Source organism: Saccoglossus kowalevskii, chromosome 17, assembly GCF_978046115.1.
Source record: "Saccoglossus kowalevskii chromosome 17, keSacKowa6.1, whole genome shotgun sequence".
NCBI lineage: Eukaryota > Metazoa > Hemichordata > Enteropneusta > Harrimaniidae > Saccoglossus > Saccoglossus kowalevskii.
The window spans coordinates 19792088-19812177 of NC_140657.1; the positions used below are offsets into that span (position 1 = coordinate 19792088).

Consider the following 20090-nt stretch of genomic DNA (forward strand, 5'->3'; position numbering starts at 1 on the left):
TTTGTTACAGGTTTATCGCTGGCATCGTTTTGCGTGAGCGAATTTATTCTCAAAATTCCCTCTGAGCTAAAAATAAACCGCTGAACACCCTCTATAGACTATAACAGATTCGGTCACTCTTGTTACTTGGTGGCGCTATACACTGAGACAAATAGAAATGGTACCAGCAATACTGCCCACAGTGACCAAGTGATGAAGCTACAACATCTGAAAGTGAAATGATAAGAAATATACGGATGTGAAACGAATCAGAAAGATCACAATGAAAGGTGTATGGCAATTTAAAAATGTTGAAAAACAAATTTACCGGGAACTTTCTATTTCACGGTCATTTTTGTTGTTGTTGTTGTTTTTCAATTCCACTTGGTTCTTGCGTTCTTCTATAACCTGTACCATCTGTGTTTTTTAGTATGCACGTCAAACAGATCAGTAATCCAGCAGAATAGTGCACTGATACAGAGTCTACACACACATCAGATTTTACTCCGAATGACAGGCACGTGAATGGAACGTCCCTAATCGTATGCAACATGGGGTCAAACAACTACGACGAAAGAACTGCAACGTACGAGTACATTCCTTGTTTTGGATGTCAATAAACTGAAACAGAGTTTGCCTGGAGTTGGAACAACATTATACATCGAATTGGCATATGTGTAACATATTCGTGTTTTTTTTATTGGCAAATAACGCGTTTTTTTACTTGTATACTACAAACAGGGTAATCCCCCCATTTCTCTGCGCATGCGCACATTTGAGATACCCTTTGTCATCGTTGGTCTGGCAGCTTGTATTAATGAGAGGCATTTCACTCAGCCAAATTAAGTGAATCCATCAAATCGGTAAAGCCAATCATGTTTTAATGCAGTGAGATTTGATCGAGCAAGTACACTAATAACTCACGTCTACACCAACGGAAATGGTCCATCATTTCTGCAAAATTGTTTCTGAAAATCCAAAGTTAAGAAAGTAGTATAGCAAGCATCTAAAGCTGGGAAGATACCCTTACCTAGCAACAAGCTTAAAATATATAATAAATTATTCGATTACAAAAAAACAATCTTATCCAAATTCGCTAGTCTTAGGTATACAAACTAGGGCTACATTTTGACAAAACTAAGGGTAATAATAACAGGGCCACAAATAAACATATTTTAGAAAATTTCAGGTTGAATTTGGGTTGTGTATGGAAAAACATAAAATCTCAGTTCCACTTAAACCAGAACAATTCTTTGAAATGCATAGAACAGAAATAATCCATGATAACAATAAAGGCACAAACTATAAAAATAAGTTGCGTACCTCCAGTAAAATAAAAATATAATTTGCATATAGTGTTGACATGACCTTCAAATTTAAAGGGACAGATATAATAACATCAATGCTGAAGATAGAATCTGTCCAGTCTGAAACACTTAACATTTTCTCCTCAAGTGCAACCTACATAAGAGGAACGAGAAAACAAAAATATTATTTTCAGTGAAGCCAACTCCATGATGGATGATGAATGTCTAGCAGATCTACTAAAAAGTAAAAATAAAGGAACAATAATTGAGCTAGCTACATTCATCCACGCTTGTTTCAGAATGAGACAAGACAAAATCATAAAATGCTAGTTGCCTCAACCAAGAAAATCAAATCATTCTTTTTTTTTCAATTTTTTTGTGTGTATTTTTTTTTCACCCTTTCAGTGCTTTTTTAACTTACTGTTGTTACTTTATTGTTTTCTTATCCCACATTAAGATATTCTTTCAATAAAGATAATTATTATATATTAGTGCGCTATGTGGCATTAAAGATTCATCTTTCCTGGGAACCGACGGATGCATGATGGATTCTTGGAGATGCATTTAGAACATGAAGCGTAGAAACGTCCGGTGTAAGAAGTTTGTGGTACATTCTCAATCAACCTCATTGTAGACTAGTAAACTTATTTTGTTGTGTTGCCGTCAAATCGCATAAGATGCTTTCTCCTGTAAGATATTGCGATAATGTTAAGTAAAGATCAAATCATTGGTATTTTTCAGAATCATCCGGGTGGCAATCCGGATATTCCTCCCAACATGGTTAAATATTGACATTTTTTTAGGGATTGCTAAATAATTGTATGGTAGCGTATTTGTATGATAGTCGCATTGAGGTGACTTCTTTATCGATTTATATTTACACAACTTTGTTTTGCAATTGTAATTTCACATTATGTTTATGTTATATACGTTCATCAGCCAGAAATGACGGATGTTGGCAGCAGTACAGCAGTGACCCCCATCCCATAATAGTAGAAATTATTATTATTGGTTATATACGATCTGATCATTTGAAAGCGGGGAAACTTGTATGATTTCGCGATCAATGAGCTGCAGATCGGCCGAACTGCAACTTGGCAATCCGAAATGGATGTTCAATATAACCCAAAGTTAAGGGTAATTGGTCTGAATAGTTGTTGTACTGAATCAAAGTTCTGACATGGCGATAATAAATAAAATTGTTAGTGGAGGGTACGGCTTTCCCTCATTTTTTTTAGCAGTAACACCGTGGATTCGAACCGATAATATCAAGATATGTGAGCTATGGGTAATAGTAACTCTACAGAATTTGTGGTGGAACTTATTATGTAGTTCATTATCATGATACGTACATGAATCAGGAGGGATTTCTACGGGTCATTGGCCCATTGTTCTTCTGTACAAAGAAGGTTAGGGTTAAAGTTGGGGTGGAGTTGCAGAAAAAAAAACTCGCTAAATTCGCAGTATTACTCCGTTAAACTATGGCAACTTCGACGCCAAAGGTAGATCGTTACCGTCTCCTAGCTGTCTTTTAACTGTTACCGAACAAGATGATAGTTTTGTTATGATATCATAGTAATATCAGTCATACAAATCTCTCAACCACATTGGTACAGATCACTCGTTGGTTTCATGTAGTATCGTTATGCTGTCACTGGAACTGATTTCCCCAATTGTTCAGTCAAGTTACACATTTTACCTGTAATAACTTCAACCCATTACATTTGTAACGGTATTTAGCATGGAGAAAATCATATGCTTATGTCAAACTAACATTCATGTCATGTTGGGTAAGCTGGATGGGTGAAATCGAACATGATATGAAAAATACGTAGTTTGGTATATAACACACTTACATAAAATTTACCATAGATTAAAGTCGTAATTACGTACATCACCAGTATAACCATATTCTGGCTGCTGCCAAGCATCCCACAGTTCATGACTTCATCGTCTTTCTGGCGTGCTAACCCCATTTTCGCTCAGTGAACCTTCCAGCAAATCCGCCGGATCACTTTTACATCCTCCTTTATTTTCGTTTGATTGACAGATAGCAGCATATGCCCCGGCATGTTTTCTCCTCCTTCCCCCTAAACACAGTCACACATCTTCATTCACCTTTCTCTGTAAGTAATAATACAAATTACAACATAACGCCTGACGACGTGCTTCTCTGACGTAAATGGGAGACACGAACGTTTAAATCGTCGATAACGTTTTTTGGATCTGTAAAGTACAACAATGAATATTATGTTTTTGAAAGATTTTACTGTATTCTTGATGGCGAACGACTGCACAAACAAACACACTTGTTGATTTGAACACTTCTTTTACTTATATTCTTCATTTTGACGTCACAGAAGCACTGCGTGACTAGAGGGCGCAACTTACAGCAATGACGTACTGTTAAATACTTTATTGTCGCTATTTTCGCTGAACAGAAGATTAAGTGAAAATAAAATCCAGCGAATATATCCTTTTCCTATTTTTTGCATTCAACTCATCAACAATCGGTATAAATACATTCCATACAAAACTCTCAAAAAGTGTTTTTAATGAAAATTAAATTGAGCTAAAGTAAAGTATTTTACAGTATTACATTACTAAATACAAGGGCTGGGTAATCTAACCATGACAAGCCGTGGAACTAACTTATATGACTCAAATATAGCATATATTTGTATGGCGCCATCAACGAGCTAAACTAATATAACAAAGGCTGTGTACAAAAGATGCATGTTCAAAATGCATTGGTGACTTTTCACCGAGTTTAGCTCTTCGGTAAAGAGGAGGCTTACAGCAAAATACTTTGTGAACTCTTGTTTAATCTGTACATAGTTAGAAATCTAAGATGAGGAATGAGGAATTTACAACGAGTGACAACGTTTAATTGACACGTATGTCGGTCTCTCAAGGCACCCCTAATCACGACTGACCCTTGTTCGCCAACTAAATATATTCATGTCACACCGCGCCAAGGAATGGCTCCCACAAAGCTGCCAAACTTGAACGCGAACAATTGACCAATCACAGTGATGACGAATTGAAGACAATATAGACACCGTCCACAAGTCACTAAATATAAACGCGACATTGACAAGCGACAAGAGTTAACGTTTTACAAGCACATTGCCATCAAACAATAGTTTCCGATCACGGCAAAGCTGTTCATCTATCAATCACACAACGATCAACCATGACATGGCCCAATAAGATGCCATCTGACATAAGCTTGATGCAATCTTTCCACTGTGAGCCTTTCAAATTAGCTATTGAACCACAAAATAATTATATATATGACTTGTGAAATAAATATCTTCCTTCATTTACTCCATAAATGGAAACTGTAGGGAAAGTATGGTAAAATACACATTTAGGCAAAGTAAAAGTTATGCAATAATCATATTCGATTTTTATTAACCAAAAGATATACAATGAAGGAGTAAGCAAATAACACCGAATAAACGGCAAGGTAAAGACTATGTCTAATTATAGTAAATACGTACTGCGTGCGTGACTTGAACCGGCGCTCGCGTACGGCACCCAATCGCCTAGCCTCACGCCACTACACGTCTTCCCCAAGCATCCCGGTGGCCGAGGGGAAGACGTGTAGTGGCGTGAGGCTAGGCGATTGGGTGCCGTACGCGAGCGCCGGTTCGAGTCACGCACGCAGTACGTATTTACTATAATTAGACATAGTCTTTACCTTGCCGTTTATTCGGTGTTATTTGCTTACTTTACTTCCTATGTCGACAGCAACTATGAGTTTACAATGAAGGAGCGCGTGTTCAATAAACGCTTATCAAGATTATTGCAACGCCCACGTATACAAGTCATTGACAGCTTATAATTTATTGTGCGCGTACTTGCGCATAGCAACTAGAGTTGCAATTGTTTACAAGTGGGTATGCAACTTCCCGCCCAGGATAACATTGTTTTTTTCGTCCCAAAACAATGTCGGAATATTACAAGAGCGATTCCAGTGTGTTATGAACGGATGAAAACTTGATAGTGGGAAAGACCGTTCTATAAAGGTATCACGTATTTTAAAAACTATCATACTATTTAAACTTAAGTGACAAACAATTACAATGTATATACCTGTTGTAAACAATTTAATTCAAAAAATGTATATTGGAACGGATTCACTTGGGTACACCCAACTGCGAAAGTCGTTTTTTAGTTGAGCGTGGTTAAAATGCTTACTGTATGTTCCGAAACAGTTATCTTGCTGAAAATTATTTCTAGGGGTAGAGATGGAACGATTAATATCGTCATGAGATTCATTAATGTTCCCCAGAAAATACCTCAAAGATTACCACGAGTAGCTATATTATTTGGGAGCAGCAGCAACAACAACAACAACAACTTCTGAGCAAGAACGAAACCTTCGTATCAATCACGAGAATATACGATCCCCGCAAGGACATTTTGTGGTGTTATAAATTACTAAACAAACTGCATCTTGGCATTTTACAAGACATTGTTTGGAATGAATAGGTGATGTTCGACTGTGGGTCTTTTGCCTGCCAGGGGCGAGGTTGGAGGTTATTATGACGGGCGACAGGGAATGGTGGTTGCTTTCAAATTGTTTGAATAAAATACAACTGCCACAGTGTAACAACTATACAAATTGTCTGATCTTTTGACCGCTGCATTGACATTTACCTAAAGAGTGAAATGAATGGAATGTTAAAGGGCTGCTATTTGACACGACACCTGCCGGTGTATTATGTTATGGTAGATAATTGCGTTATATCATGGTGGGTTATTGGGGGGACAATCACCACTGTAAAGCCGACGACTCTGAGACCTCGTCTTGTCAGTGGATGTCGCAAATTCTCGGAGATCCAGCGTTAGCTTCATCGGTGAATTGTAGGTTCTATTTAGACTGGCCCATTCGTGGCAATTTTATACATTTTTTTTTCTTAAATCGTGGTCCGCCGCGAAAATACCATAATTTCGCGTCAACGCAAAAAGTTTTACAAACTCTTTCAAAAGCCTGAAGGAGTTGTCGTATAAAACAATAACATTGCCACGACTAGGCCAGTCTAGGTTATGCTAATTTTTCCACAGACGAAAACACCTTCAAACCTCAAAAGATAAATATAGTTTTAGCCTGAGGTATCGTTTGGTTTTCTCAAGCGTGACTCATAGATGTTTCCAGAAAATCAAGCGAGCATCAAAATAAAATATTTTTAAACATGGCAACGACAAAATCGAATAAAATTACAGGGATGGCGGATTCTCTGCAATAAAGTCCAAAAAAAAGTCATTATACATTGTCATTCACAAAAAATAAATTTTCCCCGCCTTCTTGGCGTTTTGCCAAACATGACGGATGGGAGGACATGCTGAGCTACAGACATCGAACCGAATTCCTTCAAAAAATCGTTCGTCCAACCAGAACCGTGACGTTCCCAAACTACTAGTGCATTGCATATGTGAATAACTTATTTGACAAAGGTAAAAAAACAACGAAAACTACATTTGAGAAGCACATGGGAGCAAGTGTTAAAAAGCATGTTAAAAAGAGCATATACCCACGTTATACGTATCCGCAATATGCAAGTGTCCCGTCCGACAATCGATTTTAAAGTCACGGTTAACTTACATTCAGAATACGATTACATGGTTATATAAAATAAGTAGTAAACCGCAATTTTAACTCGGTAACGTGGAAGGGTTATTTACATGTTGTTACTGAGGCGAAACGCTGCTCTGAAATGGGCGCGGTGGGGTCACGTGATTACAATTATAAAATTGTTCCCATTAATCAGTAAAGCTTGCTGCACTGACCCTTACCCCTAGCTATTACACCAATTCAACCAATGCAATCAACTGCTTCTAAATTGTCTGTACATGTTTTGAATTCACCGCTAATTTGGCGGGAAAAAAATTGAGAGCATTATGTTCGATTGACATAGAATTTATTCGGCGTGTGCACAATTTGAAACCGCAAGTTCACTCGCTAGGAATCCTGGTACCCTCACTGTTAGCACATTGTGAAAACAAAATCACCCACACAAAAAAACACGTCCATTATTTTAGCTACTCCAGATAAGGACGCTTGTATAAACTATTTATTACCAAACGCTTCAGCGTGGTATTAAGAGTTTGTTTTCAGGGGTGGGTGATACCAAGGTGGGAAATGGATGCACATATGGGGTTAATTCCTTGAATTGCAATATAGAGGGTTCAGGCTGAAATACAATATATAGTGTTTTCATGTTTCGTCTGATATTTCTGTGGTATTCTGCTGCTGTAAGTAATGCACGATTTGTTCCGAAATTCAGTATATTGTGTGTATTCCAGGGTTATTCGTTTTTTGCTGAAAACACCCCTATTTTTTAGTGGCAGAGTTTGAATAGTCTCACTCCCACTGGGAAATCTGCATTGTTGCTTGAATGTGAGTTAATTAAACACATTTTCCAGACCGGCGAAAGAGTATGCAACAGCCAATTTTAACAGCCTGTCACGTGATTTTAGTCTGAATGTCAACATGAACAGGCTAGTCCATTTTACGCAGGAGTAATTGGGAGTAGAATATGTGAGGGATAGTATCAACAGAGATGTGTATAGTGAAAAGTAATATCTATCCTTCATTTACATCTCTGAGCATTTCTGTTTTAGTATATTGGTTTGAAAATGTTGGACTTGCATGATTTGCAATGTGTTTTTTTAATGGGACTCCCCTATTGATCGAATCCCGGGTTTGAACGAGAACGGCACACCACGTGATTCGTTTGAATACAATGCTGATGGCAAACATGCCGTGTTACTGCGGTACTCCACTGACGGGATGACTTACTGCATGCTACAACTTCGCTTGTGATGTTGCTTGTTAGCCATGGATTACATGAATCTTGATTACCAGTCAAATGTTGCTCATTTGACGTTGGTAATCTTTATTTGGAACTGAGTAACTTCCTGGTACTTCGTACTATGATAAAAATCAGTCAACATACATCAAGTTCTCACAATCGTAGTATTCCATGTGATGTACACCTAATATGCCAAAAATGTTGCTGAACGATTTGAACTGAATAAAAATAGCAGACGAAAATTTGTTTACAAAATAAAAATACTTCGGTTGCCAATGAAAACCGGTAAAAAACAAGCAATATGTTTTCGGCTGTTATCATGGAAGGGACATGAACGTGAAGCTAACGTCTGTTTATAACTAAAACCGGGCACCTGATACGAGGTTTGCAAAATAACATGGCAGTCATTAGAAGTCACTTTATTTTATTGTTAGGACGTATTCAACCGTTAAATGTATAATTTCCAATCGTTTTGCGATAGTATTTTCTAGATTGGAAGCAGCATTTACATTTTATTCAAAGTTCAAAGCTGCGTTGGGATTCCGTTGACAGTGGTAACAATGTCGGCGCCGGTGATCTCTTACCAGTGCGCAACGTAGCCAAAATAAAAGGCATGATCATTTGGGCACTGCTATTACAAGACTTTGGCTGTTGCCATGGTAGCGGTGGGTCAGGATTGTTTTTCCAATTAGTGATGGTACGACCTGCCTGTCAAGTATGAACCGTGACAAAATCAGCCAAGCCAAAAAAAAAATCACAGAAGAGTTAAAAAGCCATTCCTGCTGAACAGTTACTTTAACTTCGGGGTCAACTTTCTCATTAATGAAAAAAGATATCAAAAATTCAAATAGTAACTTTTTGCCCACACTCCAGCCGAGGACAATGAGCTATGTCTGAGGTGTTGTATCACAGGGAGTTGGACAAACTTGTGTATTTTAATAAATTATTGAATAATAAAATGTTATATAACTTTTCTTTGACCCCCCTCCCCTTCCTGGTATCTATTTCAAGTATTTTTGTCAGGTTCAAATCGTTCACCAGCATTTTTGGCATGTTAGATGTACATCACATAGAATACTAGGATTGGGAGAACTTAATGTTTGTTGACCACCTGGAATCTGAGTTTTATAAATCTTGAAGGGCTCTCGGAAGATCCACCCGCTGCCTGGACCCGCAGTAAAATCTCCGATTAATATGGAGCCGCAACCATCAACATCGATATACCATGAGGTTTCTGCTGGCGACGTTGCGGCGTTACTCAGTTCCAAATAAAGATTACCAACGCCAAATTAGCAAAATTTAACCGGTAACCAAGACTCAGTCTATCCACGACAAGCAAGCAACATCACAAACGAGGTTGTAGTGTGCAGCTCACGAGTCAGCGACGACCGATTTCAACGAAAGTCATTCCGTCAGTGGAGTACCGCAGTTGCACGGCATGTTTGCCAATGTACAGATCTGTGGAGGAACTTTTAACTTCAACATCAACCGTGTATCGTAGTCGCCCAGTTTAAGTTCTGGTTCTGTCGTGGTCCCAACTAAAGGGCGACAGTCGTCGTGTCGCGTCCTGTTCGATATGGGACTCACAGCGACGTATACAACGCGTGTAAAATACATTGTTTATTTACATGAAATTCGAACACACGCTGTGCTACGACCACCGCGCTTAAACATCCACGAGTTATTTATTCGGACAATGACTTAAATTAGACGTCTGATTATTTTATTTTCACACGTACAGCGACACGCGTTCTACACTGACAAGCGTTGCTAGGTCGCAGCACTGTCTTGGAGCATATTAATGGGCAATTGGGTTCCCCGATCTAAATTTCTATCCCGGTTTGTTGCACGTTCTTTTTTTAATATGAAATAATCAAATATGGGACATGTGTATAATAACAGAACCCCACACCCTCCCCGTGGCTTCGCTCGTGAAAGTACGGCAGCAGGATACACCGCATCACTCGTGAAAATAACTTCCATACGCAATGAAAGCCACGGGGAGGGTATCTGTCATAATACTTCATTATCACTGAAAACATTTTTCCCCTGAAATAAATTCCAGTGAATATGCCATTTCCCTCATACTATATTGAGACACAGCGCAGTGAAAAATAGATTCACATGTAATGCTTGAAAACATGTCAGCAAAAATAAATTAAGTGAAATTCTACGTGACTTCATAATAGTTGGAAATGAACACATTACACCCGACCCTACCACTCCATATACAATGTAAACTACACCCCAAAACATCCTTTCACCCACAGTTACTACCGTGTTTCACCAGTGTATTCTATTTGACGTCAGAAGAAATTGAAATAAACAAATTAATTATAATTTCAGCCTCTAGTTGACCACTGATTAAATAAACTACCTCGTCTTTATGTCAACTTGCAGTTATTCGTTGCCTACATCAGTGACTTCAAAATATATGTTTCAATCCCAGGAATTTCACTCGCTGTTAATTGCATGGGAGTGGCAGTCTTTAATGAATTTCTATTGTCATGTCAATTTCTTGCGATTACTCGGAAAATGAACCACATACCGCCTAGGTGCTGTGACCAAATCCTGGTATAAGCACCGGTTAGGCAGTCTTGAACTATGCATGTGAAGCCAGCTGTGGGGTATATCCAATCCTATCGATCTTTCATTGTTTGGTAACTATTTGCTGCAAATGCAACAAAAATCAATATAAAAATATTACCCACACAGCATTCTACAGGTTACTTGTTTAAAGTAGAGGTCCATGGAGATGTAATAACTGCCAAAAATGATTAATTGCATAAAAATGACATTCCACATAGGAGATTTACGGTGTTTTCCCCGTAAGTGTTGTAACATAATACCACCAACTATTTGTCTTCTATTAGCCTTCAGCTTATGTAAGCTTTTCCCAAATATTCACCCGCTTCGATTTTTTTACTCAAATTTTCCAGTATTTAATTAATGAAACTGCAACGAGCGCTTGTAAAACCAAAGACACTAGACTAGTGTCTTTGGTAAAACGAAACTAAATAAACTCTTAAAATTAAATCCGATCTATATTAACCCGGTTTGGGGAAAAACCCTCCATGAAAAATGAGCAAAATCGGATTCTCGTCGGGAAAAATCGTAAACAAATTGTTTAAACCCATTTTAAGTTGATGATTTAAACCAGATTTAAATTCATCTAATCATATTCACCCGAAATAAAAAAACACGTTTAAGTTGGTTTGGCTAATATGAATCATTTTAAAAAGTCGAATATGACTAAAAAATATTATATTAAAACACATTTTTCAGTCGTCACCTGGAGACCGGCGATAAATTAATAATCCAAAGAAACCCATCAAGTTGCAAACTAAGAAAAAATATCAAGTTTTAATAAATCCGAGCTATTTTTATTTCCTATATTTTTATTTATATAGTTTGACTAAGAGAAAACATGGATTTAAATTCGACATATGACTCACTACTATTTTTGACTCCCATGTGCGAAGCACAAAATGGGAGTCTTTGCAGTTAGTGTGTCTGTATGTGTGTATGTGTGTATGTGTGTGTGTATGTGTGTATGTGTGTCCGACTGTTCCACTGCTATCTCAAGAACCATGCATCGGTTTTTGATGAAACTTGGTGCATAGATGCTCTGGGCCAATGCGCAGATTTGATTAGGTTTTGGTAAAAATCCATGCTCGTTAATTACCTAATTTGCATGATAATTAGCTAATTTTTAGCTGTTCTATGACTGTTCCACTGATATCTAAAGAACCACTCATTGGATTTTGATGAAACTTGGTACATAGATGCTCTGAACATATGCGCAGATTTGATTAATTTTTGGTAAAATCCGTGCATATTAATTACCTAATTTGCATGATAATTAGCTATTTTTTAGTGGTTCCATGACTGTTCCACTGATATCTAAACAACCACTCATTGGATTTTGATGAAACTTGGTACATAGATGCTCTGAACTAATGCTAGGTTTTGATTAGTTTTTGGTAATAATCCATGGATACTAATTACCTAATTTGCATAATGATTAGTCAATTTTCGGTTTTTCCACTGATATCTCAAGTACTAATCATCACATTTCAATGAAACTTGGTACATAGATGTCATACGACACTACACAGACCTGATAGTTTTTATGGTAATATCAGTACATATTAATTACCTAATTTGCATAATTAATTAATTTTCAGCATTTGATATAAGTAGTTAGCATTACATTTCAATGAAACTTGGTACTTACATACTCAAGGACTATGCAGAGATTGATTGTTTTCGATAAATATTTGTGCATATTAATCACCTAATTTGCATAATTAGTTAATTTTCAGCTTTTCCACGGGTATCTCAAGTACTAATCATCGCATTTCAATGAAACTTGGTACATAGATCCTTTAGGACTATGCAGAGACCTGATTAGTTTTAGGGAAAATAATTGTGCATATTAATTACCTAATTTGCATAATTAATTTTCAGCTTTTCTACTGATATCTAAAGTACTAATCATCACATTTCAATGAATCTAGAATTATGCAGACCCAATTAGTTTCCGGTAAATATTTGTGCATATTAATCACCTAATTTGCATAATTAACCAACTTTCACACTGATATCTCAGGTACTATACATCACATATCAATGAATGTACATGGATGCTGTAGGACAATAGACAGACCTGAATAATTGTGGGTTAAAATCTGTACATATTAATTACCTAATTTGCATAATTAACCAATTTTAAGCTTTCACACTGATATCTAAAGAACCGTAAAAACTCCAAAATTTCGACCGGTTTTAAATAATTGGTGTTAGAAATGTGACGTGTTTTTAGAGTCAAAATTAAGGTGCATTTTCGGACGGTCGAATTTTTCAGAATAGAAATCAGCAAATGAAAAAATGGGGATGATAGACAGTGTGCTTCATTAGTTTTTAAAAAATGCAATGTCCGTCAATTGACGTAAACTTCCTCATGTTTCACGGTAAAAGCAAAGGTCGTGGCCGAGTTGTAACTCAAAATCTAAACAAAGTCATCAATCAGTGAGTATTATGACAAGCAAAACAAAACATCAAGACGCGGAGAAGAGGTCAGCACAAAACTAATAGGTCAAAAGACAAAGCTGTCTCGCACTACCTAGGAAAACTTGCGAATGTTCGAAGTACAGGTACCCATTGGACAAAAGATACATGGAAGTTTAGCAAACTATCTCCCCGACCCAGTGCAATGTATCCGGTTAGAATCAAAGCTCACGTGTCCCTTACTTGAGGGACCAAATTCTGCCGTAAATTCGCCCTTGGATTAAAAAATAAAATGGGATTTAAGAAAATAAAATGGGACTTTTAAGGTGTATTTTGGCGTCATTTTTCGGACATTTCAATCAATCCTGCCGGCTAAAATAGAGTAAGTTTTACCGTAGTCATTGACGTCTGTCTATTCAAGAGTACACGTGTATGATTGTTATCGTGACTAGCGTGAGCGGGTAAGCTTCCTTTCGAGAACGAGCTGTTATCACTGTGAACAATGTTAAATTATTCTTCAGATGACCAGTTTATTTTTTAAAAACAACTAATTTTTTTATTTAAAAAAAATCATGCCGTTTTCGCATCAAAATCCAAGCCAAAATATCGTACTACAACATCAATCTTTTCCGCATTGCGTTCAATAACATTAACATATTTAAATAAGCTATGGTAATTTGAAAACGTTGGCATCATCCAGCTTTTTGATTGGTTAATTAGCGATTTGACCTATTTGACCTAAGAGAACATGGCGGATATCCTACAGCATCAAACGTTTATACGAGACCGGAATCATTCGCTTACGATGAAACTAAGTTGACTTTTATTTGTATTTCATAACCATTCAACAAATTTATTTTGTGTACATTATTATAATCACTACTGAGTACAGTAATAATCAACAATTCAGAAACGCAGCATGCCGAGATTTTTGTGTTCGTTTTTATTTGAAACTTCGTTTATTTAGAATATATTTTCGTTACCAATAAAATAAAAATCTCTCAGTCAATCAGAAACCCGGATTCATGCCTTCGAGGAAGGTCCCGTTTGAACGCTCACATCGGTTTTTTTTTCGTTTGGGGGAAAACTAAAACTGGTCGCAATTTTCGAATAAGAATGAGTCGGCAATTTTTAGTGGAGTCGAAAATTTGGAGGTAAATAAAACACCGAAACCCGGCAAATAAATAGGCGACCGAATTTTTAGAGGGGTCGAAATTTTGGAGTTTTCACGGTAATAATTATTCCATTTCAATGAAACTTAGTACAAAGATGCTCTAGGACAATGTACAAACCTAATTAGTTTGGGGTAAAAATCTGTTCATATTAATTCCCTAATAAGCATAATAATTCATAATTTTTTGGTTCTAATCACATTTCAATTAAACTTGGAGACATAGATTTTCTGTTACATTGCGCAGACCTCATTAGTTTTACACTCAAATCTGGTCATATTAATTTTCTGATTTGCATAATTAGTTTTCAGCTAAGTAATTTCGAATTATATTTAATGTGTTTCCAATACTCTCAGCACATGGGAGTTCTTTCTAAGCTTTCTTTGATTATTCGATTAACAGCTATTGCATAAAATACACAATAATTACGTAAGAATTATTTGATACATTGGTTATTAGTGAATGTAAAATAACTAAATTTCTATTTCCTCAAAACATTTAGTCTGTCCAGAATTAAGATTCGATTTAAATCTGATTTAAACCTATTTTTGTTCTTACCATTACAAAATTATTCTGATCTGAATCCAACTGGTTTAACCTTTGAATCAGATTTAAATCCGGAAATAAGTATTTAAATCAAATTTTGCATTTTCCTCAGCCACATCATACCTATCATCACAAACGAAACCCCGGTTACATCAAGCGTGAATTTACACATTGAGCTCTCGTCGGGCAGTTACACGTGTTTTGTTGGAAGATTATAATTAAATTTCAAGCATCATGTGCAGCGGCTACCGGGTTAAGTGGGTTAAACTAATTTACACATTGTTTACATTTGTTTTATAGATACGCGTAGTTTTATCTCTGTCCATTTATCACAACTGTTACGCCAGATGATAAAGTCACTCAGATATCAACGGACTATATATAATTTATATTGTGGCATACCGCAAACACACACAGACACTGTGAGCTGTCACCACTACCACCACCATCATAAACTACCGTCGTACACTACCCACCCCCGTACCTATGAAACACATGTGGTATAATTATTCTGCGACAAGTGTACCAATCAGAAGAACAGACTGGTTGAAAACCTCAAAAAATGTCGACTCCGAGGCAGGCGGAAACTTAGTGTTCGGCCGAAAAAGAACACCGATAACGGCATTTTGGTTATTTCTTTAACAGCATTCGACTACACAGTTTTCACATTTCTAGATTTTCATCATTGTCGGAGATGAGGCTAGAATTAATCACAGTTATCGTTAGTGGGCGCAGCTAACTAGTAAAATGCACACAACTTAAACGGAACAAAAATTCTGATATTCTGCTGAATATTGATATCCAATTTGATGTGTTTTTTATTATCTTGTTATTTTTTATTGCGTACGTATTATTTGGTATTGCTGTTTTTCGCGCTTACCGACAAAATATCAACAATTAAATAATAAATAAAATTGAAATAAGTATACGAAAAAATAATTGAAAATTAGAAAGAATAGAAAAGCTAAGATCTTAGTTTAATCAGATTGAGAGAAAGGTTCTGTCAAGCAGAAAGTGCTCGTAAAAAAAGGTGCCCGAACTTGCTTCATTGAAACAATGATTTCGTGATTTCCCTCAGTGTTTTGGACAAAATACATACAAATGAGGCTGGCAATTCAAAAACAAGTTTGCGGTATCCTTATTCCGTGTTATTCTGTCAAAATTTCAAATAACCAGACAGGAAATTCGCATGTCAAAAGTTAGACTGGCGCAGTCGGGGCGATTAACTTGTTTTTGTAGTTTAATTAAAATTAAAGAAAAATCGTGAAATGGAGGTGTTAGCGCGAAATCCCCTGTAACTGCGAAATCACGCGCTAACACCTCCATTTCGCGAATTTGTTTATTTTATTTAAACTACAAAAACAAATTAATCGCCCCGACTGCGCCAGTCTAGTCAAAAGTGTGTTACCACGAGTATCCTTAGTTCGAACGCGCTGCGCGATGAGCACTGCCATTTATAATTAGGCCTACTTATCTCTGTAAATAATAATGAGTGATGAAATTCACCTCCAACCATTTTAGCGCTATGACTTGCTGAGTACACTAACATTTCAATGTTGGAAGCGAAACAAAGCCTACAATGAACAGAACTGAGCATGAAAAGAAGCCTAATGAAGTGGTTTTACGAGCAGTGGTGAAATTCCAACTTTTAAGTGGGGCGTTAACTTGATTTGACATGATGATGTAGTATTCCACGACGACAGACTATGCTTTCAATTAGTCATACACATGCAAGATACATCATTCTGTGTATATTATCTCGATTTAACTTCTGTCTAGTCAGGGGTGAGACACTGACCTCATATTACACTCAAATGTCATCAAATGTACATATTTTGACATGAACAGAACACCCAGCACGCAGTCAAGTTTTCCTTTTCCCAGAGTCCAAAATCTAAGTAATAACACATTTTCTCATTTTCCCCACAGATGACCCTATATAGCAATCAGCTATTTATTCACAAGGCATTAGACATTTTCAAAAACTTTCATAAAAACTGTATTGAGTAACCACAATACAAATGCATGTTTCCACGTACCACGCGTAACTTCATTTGCCCCATGCATTGCCGTGATTCAATGCAGCCGCCGCGGGATATTGCAGATTTAATGATTATATGCTAATTAAGATCGATAATTATCGACTGTTTAGATCAACATTAGATAAGTAACCGATAATTATCTGAGAATACACGATCTTGGAAATCTTGATACCATTTTTTGCTGTAATTGTTTTCCCATTGTGAAACTCCGTAAGACGATCACTCCAGGTTTTTGTTTTCATGATTGTTTCCCCCTATGCAATTTGTTTTATCAATTCTGCCATTGCACCTTCTCGCCGAGGTTCTAATGGTCTAATGCTACTTATAGCTATTAATACTAGTACCGTAGTTTATGCTATACAAAGGTCACCACGAAACTGGAATCCGCAAGGTTGAATACTCGCAGTGTTTTGACTTTTTGTCGCGCGTGTCTGTGGGCGGGCGAGGATAAAGGAGGCACATTATTTTATAGCTTAAATCTAAAAGAAAATCAGCTGTTTTTTATTCCCGTTAAATTGCTGCAGATAATGATTATGCTTTAACCTATTGGCGACGAGAATGCGGTCACGTGACTTCATGTTCTGTTTGTATACATAGCAACGACTAACTGGTCCAAATGAGACATATACACGGAGGCTTCGTATGTATATCGATGAAGTTTAATGACACCAGTGACAATTTACCGGTTTACTAATATCGCCGCAACCTGTGCAATTATATTGTCGAAGCGTGGGCGCTAATTCATGTACTGACATGCATATCGGGGCCGGTACAGCGCTCACCAAACAGAGGACTTGTGCAATATTACCTCACCATTTACAATGCGGAGAAATAATTACAGTGCAACACGCATACAAGACCGCTGGGAATGCGATCACGAGTATTTCTCCTTAGCCAGGTAAAACAATTTACTCAATTAATTTTGGTAGAAAAGTAATATTTTCAGCATCTATTGGTAGACTTGCCTCAAACTACGGAGCTCCGCGTTTACACCAAAGTCTCGGGCCTATACAATTACTCAGAGCGTTCAACGTTTATTTATTGCCTCGACAGCTGTCAACGCACATATATCTAATTGTCTTCATCGCAATTTTCAGAATCTCGTGTCACATGCATCCTATAATTCTAACACGACATGACGCGAGTAATTTGGAGACCTGCTAATAAAGGCATTTGCGGCTATTTAATAATTTGAGTGCACGAACAATAATAATTTGACGGAACGTATACGGTCTGTGTAATGTATCGCTTCTTTGTTCCGTGTGACCCTTTGATCTCGGGCTTCTTTCTTAATCCGTAGTCTGGCAATATTTATTCAATAAAATACACAATAAGCCAGTACACCCGCTATTAAAGAAAAGCATTCCGAATAAGTTAAAATCTAGAATAAATATGGAATATTTTTATTATTTCCTTTTTTTCTAGCATCATTAATCTCATTTAATTTATTTTGTTTTAATTTTATTAATTGTACTTAGGAAATGACCATTCCAGCGTACGTCATACTTAGAAAATTTACAGATACGACCAAATTTTAAAGCGGGAGGGTCGTCACCTGCATACGCGCGGGAATTGAGTTCCAAGCGACGATAACAACACACGCTAAAAACGCAAAGGCTCATGGGTTGACGCTTGTTTGTAAACAATGACACCATTGACGCTGACAATGCGCCGACTTAGACTGAAGGAGTACCATGCGCAGGACGCTGATCGCGATCGCGATGAAGCTAGCCAGGACATGGATACTATTCACAACGCTCGTTTATTTGGAGCACCACCATCTGTGTCCTATTGGACACCACCACCTGGTCGTAATGATACTCTGGATCATTATATAAGTGTGTGTAGACGAGAAATACATACTATTAAGTTTAATAATCAGAAATGGCAAAATAGCAATATAACTCGTCAGGAACGTGACGCTCTTAATTCTCTTAAGTCACGACGTGATGAGATTGTTATTAAGCCAGCTGACAAGGGTGGAGCAGTGGTGGTTTGGCGTAGAGATTTGTATCTGGTTGAGGCAGAGAGGCAGTTATCGGATACAGACTCCTACCGGGCACTTGATGTGGATCTCACAAATGAAATACAACGGGAAATAGGTGATGTGGTTAATGGCTATATTGCTAAAGGTGATTTGCCGATAGAGGCCAAAAATCTTATAGTGCGCAGACCACGGACATCAGTCTTTTATCTATTACCTAAGATTCACAAGGTAAACAACCCTGGTAGACCCATTGTCTCAGCATGTAATTGTCCGACTGAGCACATAGCTCGATACTTGGATTCAATGTTGAGACCTATTGTTGCGTCACAGCCTACGTATGTTCAGGATACTAATGATGCACTTAGGAAACTAGAGTTATTTCGTTTCACACCGGATATACCCAGATTTTTGTTTTCTATGGATGTAAAATCCCTTTATACATCTATCCCGCACACTGATGGACTGTTGGCTTTACAGCATTTTCTGAATAAAAGGACAGTTAAGGATCCTCCTACGTTTGTGTTGGTGCGCTTAGCGGAATTAGTTTTGAACGGGAATTGCTTTTCTTTTAATGGTAAACATTATATACAGAAACGAGGTGTGGCTATGGGCAGTTGTTTTGGTCCGAGCTATGCATGTTTATTCATGTCATATCAAGAGGAGTTAATTTTTTCGTCCTTTCAAGGCACTAAACCTGAATTTTATGTCAGGTACATTGATGATGGATTTGGTGCCATGTCTGGCAGTCGGGATGAGTTATTACAGTTCATTGACTTTGTGAAGAACTTTAATCCCGCCATACAATACACACATGAGATATCAGAAATAACACTACCATTTCTCGATATTTCTACTAAGGTAGATGGTGATCGCATTTCTACATCTATCTACACTAAACCTACTGATTCACATTGTTATTTACAGTATGAATCATCACATCCTACTAGAATGAAGGACTCCATACCTTACTCGCAGTTACTCCGGGTACGTCGTATTTGCAGCGATGATACTGATTTCCGTAACCAGGCGAGGATTTTATGTGATTATTTCAGAAAACGGGGTTATCCTCGTAATGTCACTGGGAAAGCATTGGCCAAGGTTGTGTCAATGTCAAGAACTGATTGTATTGGTTCTACGGTTTCCCGTGACAATCAGGATCGTGTAATTTTGGCACTTACGTACCATCCTTTAAATGTCAGGATTAAAAACATCATGTACAAACA

General features: G+C 37.3%; 1 protein-coding gene and 1 long non-coding RNA gene across 4 annotated transcripts in view; one reads left to right on the plus strand and one right to left on the minus strand.

The window, feature by feature from the left end:
* LOC144351940 (uncharacterized) overlaps nucleotides 1-20090 on the minus strand; it is a 27124-nt gene continuing 7034 nt past the window's right edge. For 2 of the 3 annotated variants that reach the window (XR_013420490.2, XR_013420489.2), the window contains exons 2-3: nucleotides 3180-3410; nucleotides 1695-1973 (exon numbers count right to left, since the gene is read on the minus strand). This is a non-coding gene — a long non-coding RNA (uncharacterized LOC144351940). Of the gene's footprint in view, nucleotides 208-307; nucleotides 1441-1694; nucleotides 1974-3179; nucleotides 3411-20090 lie in introns of those variants that run through there. The other variant, XR_014926891.1, reaches the window with a different exon arrangement.
* LOC100378616 (26S proteasome non-ATPase regulatory subunit 5-like) overlaps nucleotides 17657-20090 on the plus strand; it is a 21439-nt gene continuing 19005 nt past the window's right edge. The window contains exon 1 of the mRNA XM_085492328.1: nucleotides 17657-17778. The gene's annotated coding sequence lies outside the window, so the exon portion shown is untranslated. The remainder of the gene's footprint in view (nucleotides 17779-20090) is intronic.